Source organism: Esox lucius, chromosome 11, assembly GCF_011004845.1.
Source record: "Esox lucius isolate fEsoLuc1 chromosome 11, fEsoLuc1.pri, whole genome shotgun sequence".
Classification (NCBI taxonomy): Eukaryota; Metazoa; Chordata; class Actinopteri; order Esociformes; family Esocidae; genus Esox; species Esox lucius.
The window spans coordinates 9,498,878-9,515,392 of NC_047579.1; the positions used below are offsets into that span (position 1 = coordinate 9,498,878).

The following is a 16,515-nucleotide window of genomic DNA, read 5'->3' on the forward strand; positions in this document are numbered from 1 at the left end:
CCCAAGGTAACTTGGGCATCGGGGCCCCAGCGGGCAAGGGAAATCGTCCCCTCAGGGCCGTGGCTATGCGCCCGACCACCTGACTGAAAGGAGTGTCGTCAGGGCTCCGCCTAGTGGCGGCCCCTTTTTCTATCTCAGTCATAGCCTGGGCGGACATGGCTCGGGCGACTACTGCCCTCCAGTCCCCCAGTGCCAACATTTGACCAGCTGTGAGTTTATCAAATTGTGACAACCATAGTCCACCTCCCTCTCCCATCGGGGGTAATTTATCTACCAGTGCCTGTACGTGTCCCAGCCCCAATGGTTTATATCGCGGTTCTCCGCCTCCCACTCTAAAGAGAGGCAGCTGAAACCCAGCGCAACCAGCTTCCCCTGCTTGTGACCACGTATACATTTTATTTTGAGTCTTTTGAATTGATTCTACTGTGTCATGGTGTAGTTTATGTTCTGGTGGGGGCGTACGCGGCAGAGGGTATACGTCTACGTCTCCCTTACTCCCGTCTCCACTACTGTCTGTGTCGGGGTCTTCGTCTGAGTCAGTCCATCTCCCTACTGCTTTGCCCGTGAGTACCACCCGTCCTCTATGTGAATTCCCTTTTTTCTGCCTAGTTCTGGTCCTTCTTACTGTGTCACTATCGTCCGACCCCAACCTTGAGTCCTCACCTAACCTGCCTTTAGTACGGCCTGATCTTTTCTTTATGGCCCCTGTAATCTCCTCTTGTTTATTCTTTCCTAGTCGTCTCCCCTTCTCGCTCCTCTTTCTCTGCCTTTGCCTTGAACGGTTTCACCTCCCCTCAGTGTCTGTCTCGCTCTCTGACTCCGCCTTCCTACTTAATTTTCTCTTATCTTGCTTTCCTGTGACTTGAGTTATGGGCTTGCTATCCTGTGTGTCTAAAGACAATATACCACTCTGTAAACGTAAGACTGGATATAATGGTGCCTGGCCCGTACCAAGCCCCAAGTCATCTTCATATGCTGGGGGTTCTATCTCTCCTCCCTTTTTCTCCTTAATTTTCTGTCCCTTTTTCTCTTTGTTCACATGGTCTACGCCCTGACACCACACTGCTAATTTACACCATTCTTTTCTGTGCTTTTCCCATTCCTTCTCCTTTTCTCTATATCTCCCTCTCTTGACCAAATTGGCTGTTTCCTTCTTGTCTCTAACTCTATCTCGATTTTTGGAACACTCCTTCTCCTTATTCCACAAAATAACATGTAATGGTCTCCTTTCCTCCATCCTTAATCCTGCCTCACTCACCACTTGTCGCAATTTCTCTTCTATCCCTTCTTTTTCTTTCTGAATTGGGTCCATCCTGCCTACAACAGTCATTACATTTGCCACCTGTATCCCCAATTGTTTCCACTTTCCCGTGCCTGGACACCGCCCATCGTCATCAACTTCTCTCACACTCCCCGTCCATTTCAACCTGACTTACGTTACTGTGAGTCCCAGACTCAGAATAATTAACAAATGATTAACGGGTACCTGACCCAACACTTTTTGGGACTTGAACCCAGTTCTCTTATACAGAATTTGGGGAGCTCTAAAACTCCCCGGGACTCCAACCCAGATACAGAATTTGGGGAGTTCTAAACCTCCCCGGGACTCTAACCCAGATACAGAATTTGGGGAGTTCTAAAACTCCCCGGGACTCTAACCCAGATACAGAATTTGGGGAGTTATAAAACTCCCCGGGACTCTAACCCAGATACAGAATTTGGGGAGTTATAAAACTCCCCGGGACTCTAACCCAGACACAGAATTTGGGGAGTTATAAAACTCCCCGGGACTCTAACCCAGATACAGAATTTGGGGAGTTATAAAACTCCCCGGGACTCTAACCCAATACAGAATTTGGGGAGTTATAAAACTCCCCGGGACTCTAACCCAGATACAGAATTTGGGGAGTTATAAAACTCCCCGGGACTCTAACCCAGATACAGAATTTGGGGAGTTATAAAACACCCCGGGACTCTAACCCAATACAGAATTTGGGGAGTTCTAAACCTCCCCGGGACTCTAACCCAGATACAGAATTTGGGGAGTTATAAAACTCCCCGGGACTCTAACCCAATACAGAATTTGGGGAGTTCTAAACCTCCCCGGGACTCTAACCCAGATACAGAATTTGGGGAGTTATAAAACTCCCCGGGACTCTAACCCAATACAGAATTTGGGGAGTTATAAAACTCCCCGGGACTCTAACCCAATACAGAATTTGGGGAGTTCTAAACCTCCCCGGGACTCTAACCCAGATACAGAATTTGGGGAGTTATAAAACTCCCCGGGACTCTAACCCAATACAGAATTTGGGGAGTTATAAAACTCCCCGGGACTCTAACCCAATACAGAATTTGGGGAGTTATAAAACTCCCCGGGACTCTAACCCAATACAGAATTTGGGGAGTTCTAAACCTCCCCGGGACTCTAACCCAGATACAGAATTTGGGGAGTTATAAAACTCCCCGGGACTCTAACCCAGATACAGAATTTGGGGAGTTCTAAACCTCCCCGGGACTCTAACCCAATACAGAATTTGGGGAGTTCTAAACCTCCCCGGGACTCTAACCCAGATACAGAATTTGGGGAGTTATAAAACTCCCCGGGACTCTAACCCAGATACAGAATTTGGGGAGTTATAAAACTCCCCGGGACTCTAACCCAGATACAGAATTTGGGGAGTTATAAAACTCCCCGGGACTCTAACCCAGATACAGAATTTGGGGAGTTATAAAACTCCCCGGGACTCTAACCCAATACAGAATTTGGGGAGTTATAAAACTCCCCGGGACTCTAACCCAATACAGAATTTGGGGAGTTCTAAACCTCCCCGGGACTCTAACCCAGATACAGAATTTGGGGAGTTATAAAACTCCCCGGGACTCTAACCCAATACAGAATTTGGGGAGTTCTAAACCTCCCCGGGACTCTAACCCAGATACAGAATTTGGGGAGTTATAAAACTCCCCGGGACTCTAACCCAGATACAGAATTTGGGGAGTTATAAAACTCCCCGGGACTCTAACCCAATACAGAATTTGGGGAGTTCTAAACCTCCCCGGGACTCTAACCCAATACAGAATTTGGGGAGTTCTAAACCTCCCCGGGACTCTAACCCAGATACAGAATTTGGGGAGTTATAAAACTCCCCGGGACTCTAACCCAATACAGAATTTGGGGAGTTCTAAACCTCCCCGGGACTCTAACCCAGATACAGAATTTGGGGAGTTATAAAACTCCCCGGGACTCTAACCCAGATACAGAATTTGGGGAGTTATAAAACTCCCCGGGACTCTAACCCAATACAGAATTTGGGGAGTTCTAAACCTCCCCGGGACTCTAACCCAATACAGAATTTGGGGAGTTATAAAACTCCCCGGGACTCTAACCCAGATACAGAATTTGGGGAGTTATAAAACTCCCCGGGACTCTAACCCAATACAGAATTTGGGGAGTTATAAAACTCCCCGGGACTCTAACCCAATACAGAATTTGGGGAGTTCTAAACCTCCCCGGGACTCTAACCCAGATACAGAATTTGGGGAGTTATAAAACTCCCCGGGACTCTAACCCAATACAGAATTTGGGGAGTTCTAAACCTCCCCGGGACTCTAACCCAGATACAGAATTTGGGGAGTTATAAAACTCCCCGGGACTCTAACCCAGATACAGAATTTGGGGAGTTATAAAACTCCCCGGGACTCTAACCCAATACAGAATTTGGGGAGTTCTAAACCTCCCCGGGACTCTAACCCAATACAGAATTTGGGGAGTTATAAAACTCCCCGGGACTCTAACCCAGATACAGAATTTGGGGAGTTCTAAAACTCCCCGGGACTCTAACCCAGATGAACCTTTACACACAATAAGTACTTCGAGGTGCCCCTAAGTCCTCGGGACTCTAACCCGACTGGTTGCCGAGACTCTAACTCGCAACTCTCCACCGTCCCCGTCGGGAAGTGGCGTAGGGTAGTCAACCCTAGAACGATTAACGGGCCTCTAACCCGACTTAGAGTGAGACTCTAACTCACACACCGGTAGCGGGCCTCTAACCCGACTTACAGTGAGACTCTAACTCACACACCGGTAACGGGCCTCTAACCCGACTTATAGTGAGACTCTAACTCACAGACCGTTCCCCTGACCCCCTGAATTTAAACCAGCCTCCCAATACGTTTTCCACAGGTCCACAATTTAGTTCATAGCCAATATGCAGATTTAGATATAACAGGCTCTGCTTACCTTTATCATGAGCCGGCTCGGAACCTGTGAATCTCGCGTAGGTTGTCTGGACAAGATCGAATTCCTTCTCCTCTTTCCAATCCCGGACGAGCCCCCAAATTGTTGAAGTATAACACTTCCCCGAGTTGGTTTGTTGGAAAGGAGAATAAAACACAGGGAGTCAGGGCAATTACCGTAGTTATATGTCCATTTATTACAGAAGCTTCTGGAGACACGTGTCGCCGCACAATGTCTAAGGATCAACATTCAAAACATCATTTTTATACTTCTACTACGCCCAAAAAGATAGAGGCGTTAACTTACAAAGTGTGTGCCATTGGCCCAATCCCAGTTTTATTCCTTATAGGATAACTGCAAGTATCTTCTTGTCTCCTCCTGGTATCTGTCTGGCCTGTCAGACTATGTGTGTGTGTCTCTGACCTGTGACCTGTTTCTCACAAAACAGACATACTAAATCTTTCTCTCCCCGGCAACTGCTTAAACAGGGTTTCCTATTCTCCTACTTGCTCCTTCAGTTTCGGTTCATATTACAGACATTTAATATTTTGTTTCATTGGTTACAACAGCTTATAACAGTTCACTAACTTATATAATCAATACATCTACATTGGTTACAACAGCTTATAACAGTTCACTAACTTATACAATCACTACATCTACATAGGGTATCAACAAGTTAGAATTTTATAATATGTGCTTACTCCTTTTTATCAACTGATACGTAACGTTGGCTAGATCGTGTTTCTTTGTTTAACAACATGATATACTCTTGGCAGTAAATTTAGATAGACTAGCTTAACCTGGACCTGTTGCAATTCCTTTACTGAGGGTCTGTGTATCCACATTGTTCTTAGCTAGTGTCTTATGCTGCCGGGTTTTTAAACCTCTTTTCTAAACATTGCTTTCAGGTGATGACGTTTTCTGTAGTTTTGTTCCCGGAGGAGGAAGACTGTGTGGCAGCAGTTCCACGCCAGATATGTGAATTACATGTTGATCTCGTAATTGCTGCAATGTTTACTTGGTATCACCATATTTACCTGTTCACTAACTTATATGTTGTTTTTTTTTTTAGGATGGAGCAAGCACAGTACTCTAACCCATATAGCAAAAAATATCCGCACGGCTTCTTTTTGCCGCTGGCCCTAAGCAGTCGGCTATAGGTGCGTCCTGCTGGCGGGGATGAAACGTTTGCCGCCGAATACGTCACTCCCATTTCTTGCGAGATTTCTTGACTGCTTCATTTTCTCTGGCGGTTGCCTGGGTCTAAAGGACCGCGGTCCTCCGGCGGCAAGACGCTTTTAAATACAAGGCTACTCTCAAAATCGACCAGCCATGTTGGTTTGGACACACATTCGCATCAGTTCGTCGCTCAATCGCGAGTTACAGCCTGCAGTTTGCTAGCTAGCAAAGTCATCGACTACCATCGTTTAAGTAAGTACATGTTTCCTTTTTGTGTAACGCAATATTATGTTTACATTGTTTTTAGTTTATATATTTAAAATGTGTAGTCATCTTTGTTCTTGCCTAACTATCTAAATTAGCCTTGTTTAAGCAATGTTGCTAGTACATGTAGAATTTTAACGAGCTATAATAGGTAGCAAAAGCTTTACATCTAGAAAGACTAAGTTTAACTTTTAGTGTTTTCTTACAAAAATAACGATGTATATATGTTGTTTAAATTATTTTGTTTTCCTGAACAAGTATGCTGCTAGTCCAGTAGCTAGAGTGGCTAGTAAGTGTTAGCTAGCACATGCTGTTTTGCCTTTGTTACAGTACACACTGTGGCTAGCAAGTTTTGTGCTGTGTTGCTACTGTACTGGATTTAAGGCGATTATGATTTCTAATTCTGTGAACTGCTGTACTTTTTATGTTTGAGGAAAATTCTGTGTTCACTTGAATCACAACACTCGGTGAATACATTTTATTTTTAACAATTTCACTGTTCCACATTTGGCTGATAATGTTTTCCCCCCACAGTATAGCTACTGTATATTTCTAACGTTAACAGTCCGGTTTTGTTCATGTTTTCTTGCAGATACCTTGGCCAGAGCATAACCGGTTATCTTCACCCAAGAGACCTACTGTTGGTCAATCGTTTTGGTTTTAAAGGTAAATACATTGTTAGTCACAATGTCTAGTTACTGGGACAAAAAGAAAATAATATTGAAAAGAGTTGACAGGGACAAACAGGACATTCACTTGAGTCACTACATGCTACAGAAGTTGCATTGATTCCAGAAAACCAGGAAAATGTTTAGCCATCTGTAGACTTCAGAGCTGGTATGTAAAATGTATTGCTGTGATGCTTAATTTGTGATCCTGTAACTAAACTATACACTTTGTTAGATTTTCACATTTCTGTTCCCTCTTTCTCAGAACCAGGTTTCTCCCCAGTAATCCAGACTCCACTTCACAGAGCCAAGAGTTTGAGTACAAGTAAGTGATGTTATTTGTGACGTTTTTTCTCCTGGAAACTATTGCTTCTATTTAAGATTAGGAATCCTTTTATCCATAATCTGTTTTTCATTAGGGCACTTGACTTTCTGGATAAAAGGTGTCGAGATGTGTTGTACATATCATTAGCTTTGCACAGTTCAATTATTGTTTCATTACTGAATATGCAATCTCTGCAGTGAAATTAAAGCTGTTATGTTTGTTCCCCCAGCTCGTCAAGTACTAAGCATTACACCCCCAGCAGCAAATTTTCCCTGGCAGCATATGGGTGAAAACGCTGGAGGTATGTAATACGTTGCGCTAAACTAAGTTTTACATTTAAGTCCAATTCATTAAATGTATGCAATTACTTCAAACATATTTTTACGTCAATGATTATCAATAGGAGAAAGTCATTGCTTTGTTATTGGCCCTTGGACGCCCCTGGCATCTTGTGTACAGCACAACGTTTTCAGCTATAAAGGTATATTCTAGGCCTATGTCTTATTGTCCAGTGTTTTAACAGTATTGAAAATATTGCCTTTAGTAGTTATTTTATTTTTTTATGTAGATTTCCAGTGACTCCAGAATGAAAACCAAGCTCTGAGGGAGGAGAACCAAGCCCTGAGGGAATGCAATGCACAAGCAGGTGAGAACGTGCACTCTTTCTTAAATTTTACTTTTTTGTGTGTAATGTAGGTTCAGAATTACCATATGCCTTTGATTTTGTAGCTTTGGATGACAGCGGCTCACTTCAAGAGCAGGTGAAGCAAGTAGGGACAATGTTGAAGACGTTTGCTCTCACTGGGCAATCAGGTACAACTTGCAAACCACACCTGTGGTTGTTAGTTTAATACCTGTACATGTAGTAGACCTAGATATAAATGTCGTAGTTTAGTATTTGAGGGACCAAGACTGACTACTTTATTCTTTTATTCTGGGAACCCCTGTAGGTGCGTTACCTGAAAAGAGCATCTGACCGTGAAGGCAGAAAAAGCCGCACAGCTGAGAAGGACCCACAGCCGACCCCTAAAACCTAGGCTGACTACTGACACCCCAGCATCACTGAACTGGAACACTTTCTTTATCCTGCAGTCAGTAACATCAAGAAGCCAGAAGTGCCAGACTACACTCACCAAATCCACCCTGTTTTTTTTTTTGTATTTTAACTTTATTATTGGCTTATTTCATTCCGTCTTAACGAGTCTATTATAGTTTGTAAATCCTATTTCATACCTGTTACTTGATATTGCACATTAACTAGTACCAACATTCTACTTTCATTTCATCACTGTGCTTAACTGTTATTCTATTAATAATAGCTTGGAAATACTATTTCGTACCTCTGATACTTGATATTGCACATTACCTGGTACCAAATATTCTACTTACTCTGTTTTTAACATCAGCATTTTTCTTTCCATCACAGTGCTTAACTGTTATTCTATTGTTAAATATAGCTTGTAAATCCTTATGCCACAGGTCAGCATTGCCGTTATAATGGTCTGTTCTACACCTGTTTTTACCTCTGTATTTTTGTCAAGTTTTGTTTATCACAGATACAAGAGACACAGATCTTATTGCAGCACGGTGTAAATCTTGTGCTCCAGGTCAGCAATGCCATTATAATGGTCTATTCTACTCTTACCACTTTTACCACTTTTCCTATTGTTAGAAATGGCTTGAAAATGTGATATACCTCGATTTATTTGATATCCTGCACATTCTTTGGTACCAAATATCCTCATTACTTATGTTTACTGGTAATTATTTTCATCCCAGAGCTGACCTCTTTATATTATTAACAATTATTATGTTTGTGTTATTTGCTTGTACATTACACACCAAATTTAATTGGAAACCTGCATGTTCTGTAGTGTGTATTTATATGTATAATTTTCTTCCTGTTATTTATTTCAGTGATCTGACACATCTTGTTTGAATGACAGTTACTGTACTTTGAAATGTGGAATTAAAACACAAAATTAAAAGCACAAAATTCTGGGCCCTGTACATAGGCGGTCTCTGAGGAACCCTCCCCACTTTATTCAAGATTCAAAAATTTTTGAGGGCCCCTCTACACATTAGGGCCCTATATACTTAGTACCCCTTTTACCCCCAGTCCAATGCCCCTGTATATATATATATATATATATATAAAAGCGGCAGATCGCTCGTTTGCGATTTAGACATTCTGACGCTTCTACTGTCTCTGGAGGACCGCCTCCGGTCCGCCGACTCATTGCTATCTGGGAAGGCACCAGAGAGGTACTCCAAGCCACCATAGAGGATGGCTACATTGGTAAGTGTGGGTTCATTCACTTAACCCAGATGCTTAACTTATTAAAGCATGTTGCTTCTAATTATATTTGTCATTTCAATTCATTTTTAAGGGCAAGAAGGCAGAGGTAGGGGGAAGTTTTAGCTCTGCACATGAAAGTAAGAATGAACATTTTGGTGGACACCGAGATTGGAATTCTGATTGTAAAATAACCAGATATTTAGGACTGAATAATTAAATGTCTGTCTTTACTTTCAGAACATTTGGAGATCAAGAGGCTGACTGAAGAGAAGGTCGAGCTGAGGGCACAGCTGACTCTACAATCAGGTAAAAACAAGACAATAGTTACGCTAGCATCTTGTCATAATGAAACTGCATTTGTCTTGAATGTCATGCAATTCTCAATCATGTCAGACCATTTAAGTATAATATCTGATTACTGTATTACAGGAGCCATAAGGAAGAATCTTTCCAACCGGGATGCCACTGATGAGGCTGTCCAGAACCAGGTCCCCAGGTACCAGAAAGGGGCAGCTGACCGTGCATGTGGGAGATGTCATGGCGGTACAAGGGACCTGCCGTGAATATGAATGACATCTCCAGCACAACCAATATTGCTGCTAAGCTGCAGTACTGTATTTTTTTTTTAATGCTGCTATGTACAGTGTTATATATATGATTGCATTATCATCTTAATATATTTATCGCTCTGTGTGAATGTTCTTAATTCTGACTGTAGTTGTTGTGTTATGCCACCATTCATAAGCTTATTGCACTGATGTATCTGTGATATTCAATAACTATCGATTGCTGCTAATTCATACTTATGTATATTACTGCCATTCTTGCCCTTGTTTATTTTGTATTGTATTATGTTTATTTTGTACTTTCACATTCAAATTCTGTAATTTTACTATCTGTGGCTGGAAATATTTTCTTGCACTATTTGATTTTGTAACACTTTTATTTCAATTCATTTGCACATGTTTATTTTGCATGCTTGCTGTATAATGCATGTTTTTTTGTATGCATCTTGCACTATTTGAAATATATAGTGGTCCACTGGCGTGTTGCTTGCTGGGAGATTGTAGCCCATCCTCCACCATCATGGCACACATTTCTTAGATGCTATTACATTTTTAAGGTTCTAACCACATTATAAAACAATATTTTGGAAAAACGAAAAAGTCAAGAAAGAAGTTGATTTATCCATTGAGAAGTGTGGATTGTATTCCACCTTTACTTTATCGTTTTGTTGTCATGTTACACTTTTCATAGACACTATTGAATTTCTCAGGCTAAAGTAAAAACTATTCAAAACAATTTCCAAAAACTAAAAGCCGTAGATGCATGGCAGCCCGTCTTCCCTGGAGGCACACATTCACCCAGAGACCAACAATGGTGCTCACAGGTGTGTTAAACTACCTTTAATGTCTGCATTACGTTATATTTGTCAGAAAGCTCATGTGAGGTCTGAGTTAAGGGTCAATCATTTATGTTGCGCTGCATGTGTTATGTAGACAGTAGTAGCTTTTATCTATTGCATATTCGTATACTGTATAAGTGTATTTGCTTAAGATCAATAGCATTATTAGTGTTTGATTAAAGTCCAAGCAGTTATATTAGTCAGCTTTCATTCACAGTCAGTGTCTTCATGAGTAAGAGGATGGGTGGCAGTGACATTTTTACTTGTTGGGCAGCCTCAGAAAAGAACAAAAGTAAGTTGAGAGCAGTGAGAAAATGAGTACCAGTCAGAAGATAGAAGGGTACAGTATTACAAGCCATATGTCAATGTCATACCCAGTTAAATAGGACACTCTACTTTCAGGAGAAATGGTTTAAGATTATACTTGTCTCCATTACAGTCCCTCTGTCAAGGGCGTCCTCTGTTTCTATTGTGCTAAATATTTTGCAGCACAAAAGTCTAAACTCGCATCAAAAGCAGATTCAGCTTTTGTCAAGAATAGCTCTCAAAATTGGAAGAAGGCCCTGGAGAAATGTAGTGCACATAAAGACAGCAAAGTGTCACAAATTAGGTGTGACGGATGTGACTCCATCGGATTCAGGAGCCAAAGCCTGTTAATGTGCAACTTTCACGTGAGCTTGAAAGACTGCAGCAACAAGCGAGAAATCTTTTGAAGATTGTTGGAGGTGTGAAATACTTGGCGCGACAAGTGTGATGGCAATTTCTAAAATCCAAATAGTTCTATGAAAATGGTAGGCAAGACAGGAAAAATCAATTGCGCAATAAACGGAGAAAGGATGCAGGTTACAAGGTAACAGTGAATAGTTTCTAAATAAACAGTGAATAGTTTCTAAATAAAACATAATTTCGACAGTATTTATTACATAGAAAAAGGGGTGTGGTAAGATGCTGCCATCTGTCTCATGTCAATCAAACACATTCCCTTTGTTCTATCACACAATCCCCACCTTATCCTTCCTGCCATAATGTTTACTGTAGTGTTTACCCAAAGGGGCCAACTGACCTTACTCCCCCTGTTGTGTATCTTCTCCTATCCTGTCCTAAAACCCATTGATCTGCATCTGGACAGACAATAGATGCCCCCTATGCAAATACCAGATCCCCCACATTCCTCTACCTATCTTAACAGTGGGACTCAGTCCTTTACTCAGTGAGAATACATTGTATAAAGAAATTTCCACAACACAAGATAAGGCATTTCGAGGCGCTGATAAGGAGAGTGGGAATTTCAGCCAGCTTCTAAAGTACAAGGCAGAGGGTGATGTGGAGATGACGACCAAATATAGCCAAGATGGCATTTGATGTGATGATGCGTCTAGGACAACTTCTGTCCCAACTTCAAGGACAAACCTACGACGATGCCACAAACAGTGCTGGACGATTGCAAGGGGTCCAAGCCATTGTGAGGAAAGAACAACTGCTGGCTTTGTATTGTCTGTGGTCCACACTGTGTGAACTTTGTTACGCAGGTTGCCTGTGTAGCCTCTACAACAGTAAGAGATCCAATGGGTCTGGGGCATGAATTGGGGGGCTTCTTTAATCAGTCTGGCAAGTTCATGGTGATTTTCCAGGAAATTGCTAATTCATAACATGGTTTCACCTCATTGAAACATCTCTGTCCCACCAGGTGGACTGTTCGCCCCTATGCAATCAGTTCTCAGCCAGTATGAGTCTGTGCTGACAGACTTGAAGAAATGGCAGTGTCAGATGCAGCTCATCTGACACTTCAACTGAGGCTAATGGCCCTCATGGAACCTTTCCAAAAGGGAACACTGTGCTAGGCCTTGTAATGGCTGAATAATGTGCTAGGCTTGTAATGGTTGAAGAATGTGCTAGGCCTTGTAATGGCTGATGGGGGTGATGGAGTGCCTGAAAACCTTCCTGCAGCTTAGGTAACAGTTTCAGGCATGTTGGAGGCTGTGGTCCAGGTCAAAACAAGCATGCAGGACAAGCAAATGCAGGAGCATTTTGCTTGTGTTGTTTGCATAAGCAACTGCTATGGCAACAAAGTTGGACCTACAACCTATTCAGATGCCTCATATCCACAAACTTACAAGGCATTACACTTTGTCAGGTTGCAGCCCATATCCATCCAGATGCCCAGTCTTTCTACAGAGCCCAATTCTACAACATCTTAGACAGTGAATGCTCAGTTCATAGAGAGGTTTGATCAAGCTGGATTCAACAAGCTGCAGCTGCTTCAAAATGTGCTGCTATGTGGAGATATGGACAATGTAGACTAATGTGGGTGCAGCTGGCCATGTTTGGGGCTAATTACACGTATCTAATGAGCTCAGATGTTGCTAGCATTATTCTGGAAATGCTGCCAGAGGTGAGAGGACTCTTCAGTCAGGCGTAAGCTTTAGTAAGGCTTCTGCTAATGTAAAAAAAAATTACTTAAAAGTTAATCCCATCAGTAAGTGATTGTTTAAATATTACCCCCCACTCCCCCCAACCAACTTGGTCCCACCCCTCAATGTTGACTTCATGGCCATGGCTATATGATTAACACAGTCTAATGTGTGGATTGTCAGTTCCTGCTGCTAATTTCATCCCAAGTCAAGTGCTGCTATAAACACACAATGAAAAACCCTAAACACAAACAATATTTGTATAACAGCACTCATAACATGCTTTTATTAGACTTTCAGTAGACTTTCAGTGGATTAAATTAACTGTCAGTTCAATTAATTCAATTCAAATAAAGGGTTGGCTACCATCTTCGCCCCATTGCCATATCCTTCCTTTATGTAATTATTGAATACTAAAAATAAATCTTTATTTTTTTATGTGATGGGGTGTGAAATAATTACAATTGAATTACAAATGTTTTTTTTTTTATTAATCAGCAGAATGGAGTCATCACAATCTTTGAAAACTGAGCCTACAACTGGGCTGTCGCAATTATTACATAACTGCCTCATCATAATTATTTGAGCCAGATCGCAATTATTTTGCACTATATTTTGATTCCAAAATCATATGTTTCCCATCTGAATAAGAGACTTTAGCCCAATGTTAGAAACGTCTCAACAAAGCCATGTGAATTATCTCTGTTTCTATTGGATGTGTAGCCCCCGTGTCACATGCTCTGTGGAAATGTATCGATTTACTGAAACTCGTTTGCTTCTTAATTTCAATATGTTTAACCTCCCTGTGTCCACATATGAGGACACTATTTTTATGCTTCCTGCACCATGTACTTCATTCTGCTATGTCACGCAATAAAATGCAAATTAATTATTTAATAATCATACAATGTGATTTTCTGGATTTTTGTTTTAGATTTAACAATTTAACATTTAGATTTAACATTTAGATATAAATTTAGATTTAGATATAACATTTAGACTTAACTATAACAATTAGATTTAGATATAACATTTAGATTTAACTATAACATTTAGATATAATAAATATATATAATTTCTGTCTCAAATGTGAGGAAAATGCGCTTAATGTGAGGAAAGTGAGCAAAATGTTGAAAATGTATCAGCTAAAAAATTGTAACCGAACTTTTACATTCGACACCCCATTGTAACGTAGCGTAATTATGCAACATTATTATTAGACAATTACGTTGTCGCATCCATAGACATAATAAAGAGTAGAAGCCGCATTGGCTGTTGGGCGCGAGAAATACGGCCGCCATCTTTGACCGCTCATACTCCTATTTGCGTAGCAGCAGAAGCAACGATGCCAGAGCACTGTGCAGCATACTCCTGCTCATATCGGCGGACCATCGAAAGCAGGGCTCGGGGGATTACTTTTCACAAGTAAGATTTAACTATACCGTACTATTGGTTGTATTTTGTGACTAGAATATTACCAGAGAGTTGAGAAGGAGCAAGGATCTTTCATATTACTGTACTGAAATCGTATCCAGCTAGCTAGGCTATATTTACTGCACCAGCCGGTGTTCACCCAGCGAACTGAGACTTGATAAGTCATATTCTATAACACTGACTTAGATTACAACTGACTCAAGAATGCTATTGTAGAAATAAAGCAAATATTACAGGTATAACATTGGCCAGCCAATTTTACACAAGTGGCACAGACTGTATCCTATATATTTATATAAATAAAAGACGGTATTATCATTGTTAGGCAGTACTAGCTTAGCTAGTAACTTAGTATTTTGGTGGTAGCTTCACTATTTCCAGAATCAAGTAACTTTTCAGTAGTAGTAACTCCTTTATTTACCAAGTAGCTTGGCCACACAAGCTACTTTTCTTGTCATGTGAAATTAGCACAACTTAAAGTAGCTTCCTATGTAATGAACTAGCCTACTGCTGTGTTTGTGTAACTTTTTTTTTTTTTATATATATTTTTTTTGTGTTTTGTGTTACTTAGCTTGCTACATTTGACTGGGTGGTAGCTTTTGTGTAGTGAAGCTTTATTCATGACAGAGTAACTAATAGCTTAGCTCACTGCAATTTCCAAGTAACTTGCCCAACACTGTGTATTATTCATGTGTAATTCACCCTAACAAAAGTAAGTTACCTCTCATGTCTCATACCCACCACACTTAAAAAAAGGCAACAGAACATCTGATAGTAGAATGGTTTTCAAACAAGCTTATTTTTTAGTTCAGCGGTATGTGCTCACCTACAGGTTCAGCCAAGATCAATTGGAGCTCCTATTTAATTCAATCAGAGCGTCAGGTAGGGTTGGTGTTCTTTTAATTACAATTTGGAAAATATACCTAATGCATTTCTTTATGTCTTGTGAGTAATGTATGTATTGTGTGCCTGTTTTCCATACAAGGTGGCTGGAATAACAATCAATCAATCAAATGTATTTATAAAGCCCTTTTTACAACAGCAGTTGTCACAAAGTGCTTTACAGAGACACCCGGCCTTAAAACCCAAGGAGCAAACAACAGTAGTGTTGAATTTCAGTGGCTAAGAAGGTCAAATTTTAGGAAGAAACCTAGAGAGGACCCAGGCTCAGAGGGGTGACCAGTCCTCTTCTGGCTGTGCCGGGTGAGATATTAAGTCCAATTGGAATAATAAATACATTTCTCTGGGCTAAATCCAGAGTCTATTTGATTTTAGACTAGGTCAGAAGTATGACCAGGTGGACAAGGACAGGGACAGCAACGGGCCCCCCAAACCAGGTAGTCCGCAGGTGTGGACCAGGACCTCATCTCCTCCTAAAATTTAAAACGGGAGGAGACTGAGAAAAGTTAGTAGTGCATTCCTCATATTCCCCAGCACAATAATATAGCAGCGTAACACCTTGGAACTGAGACGGGGGGGTCCGGTGACACTGTGGCCCTACCCGGGGGAGGCCCCGGACAGGGCCCAACAGGCAGGAAATCAATCCACCCACATTGCCAGGCATCAACCAAAGGGACACCCACCAACCGCAACCCCCCTGAATGAGGGCCGGGTATTGCTAGCAGCATAGCCAGTGACTCTTCCCCCGAAGGGCATTGGAGGGAGGGCATCCCAGTGGCGACGAGAGCCCACCTGGCAAGACAGCAAGGGTGGACAGTATCAAGCCTACAGGTCACCTTCACGCCCCCGGGCCAGGCTACACCTAATTATAAACCGTGCTGCAGAGATGAGTTTTTAGTAGACACTTGAAAGTTTGCACTGAGTTTGCATTTCTAACCTTAATTGGCAGATCATTCCACAGGAGGGGAGCTCTATGAGAAAAGGCCCTGCCGCCAGCTGTTTGTTTAGAAATTCTAGGTACAATTAAAAGGCTTGCATCTTGCGATCTAAGGTTACGTGTAGGTATGTATGGCTGGATCATTTCATAAAGGTAAGTCATGTAATGATTTATAGGTTAAGAGTAGAACCTTAAAATCAGTCCTAACCCTAACAGGCAGCCAGTGTAAGGATGCTAGGACAGGAGTAATGTGTTCAGATTTTTTTGTTCTAGTTAGGAATCTAGCAGCCTTGTGCAGCACTAATTGAAGTTTATTATTTTTATTTTTATTAATTTGTCTGGGTAACCAGAGAGAAGAGCATTGTAGTAATCTAGTCTAGAAGTAACGAAAGCATGGATTAATTTTTCTGCATCAGTTTTTGATAGAAAGTTTCTCATTTTTGCAATGTT

The 16,515-nt window shown here is 41.4% G+C and overlaps 2 long non-coding RNA genes across 2 annotated transcripts in view; one reads left to right on the forward strand and one right to left on the reverse strand.

The window, feature by feature from the left end:
- LOC117595317 overlaps window positions 1–16,515 on the reverse strand; it is a 36,362-nt gene that overhangs the window by 14,638 nt on the left and 5,209 nt on the right. The window lies entirely within an intron of this gene.
- On the forward strand, window positions 6,942–7,284 carry LOC117595325. Its single transcript, XR_004576536.1, has 3 exons — window positions 6,942–6,980; window positions 7,083–7,160; window positions 7,248–7,284. It is a non-coding gene; the product is annotated as an uncharacterized LOC117595325 (long non-coding RNA).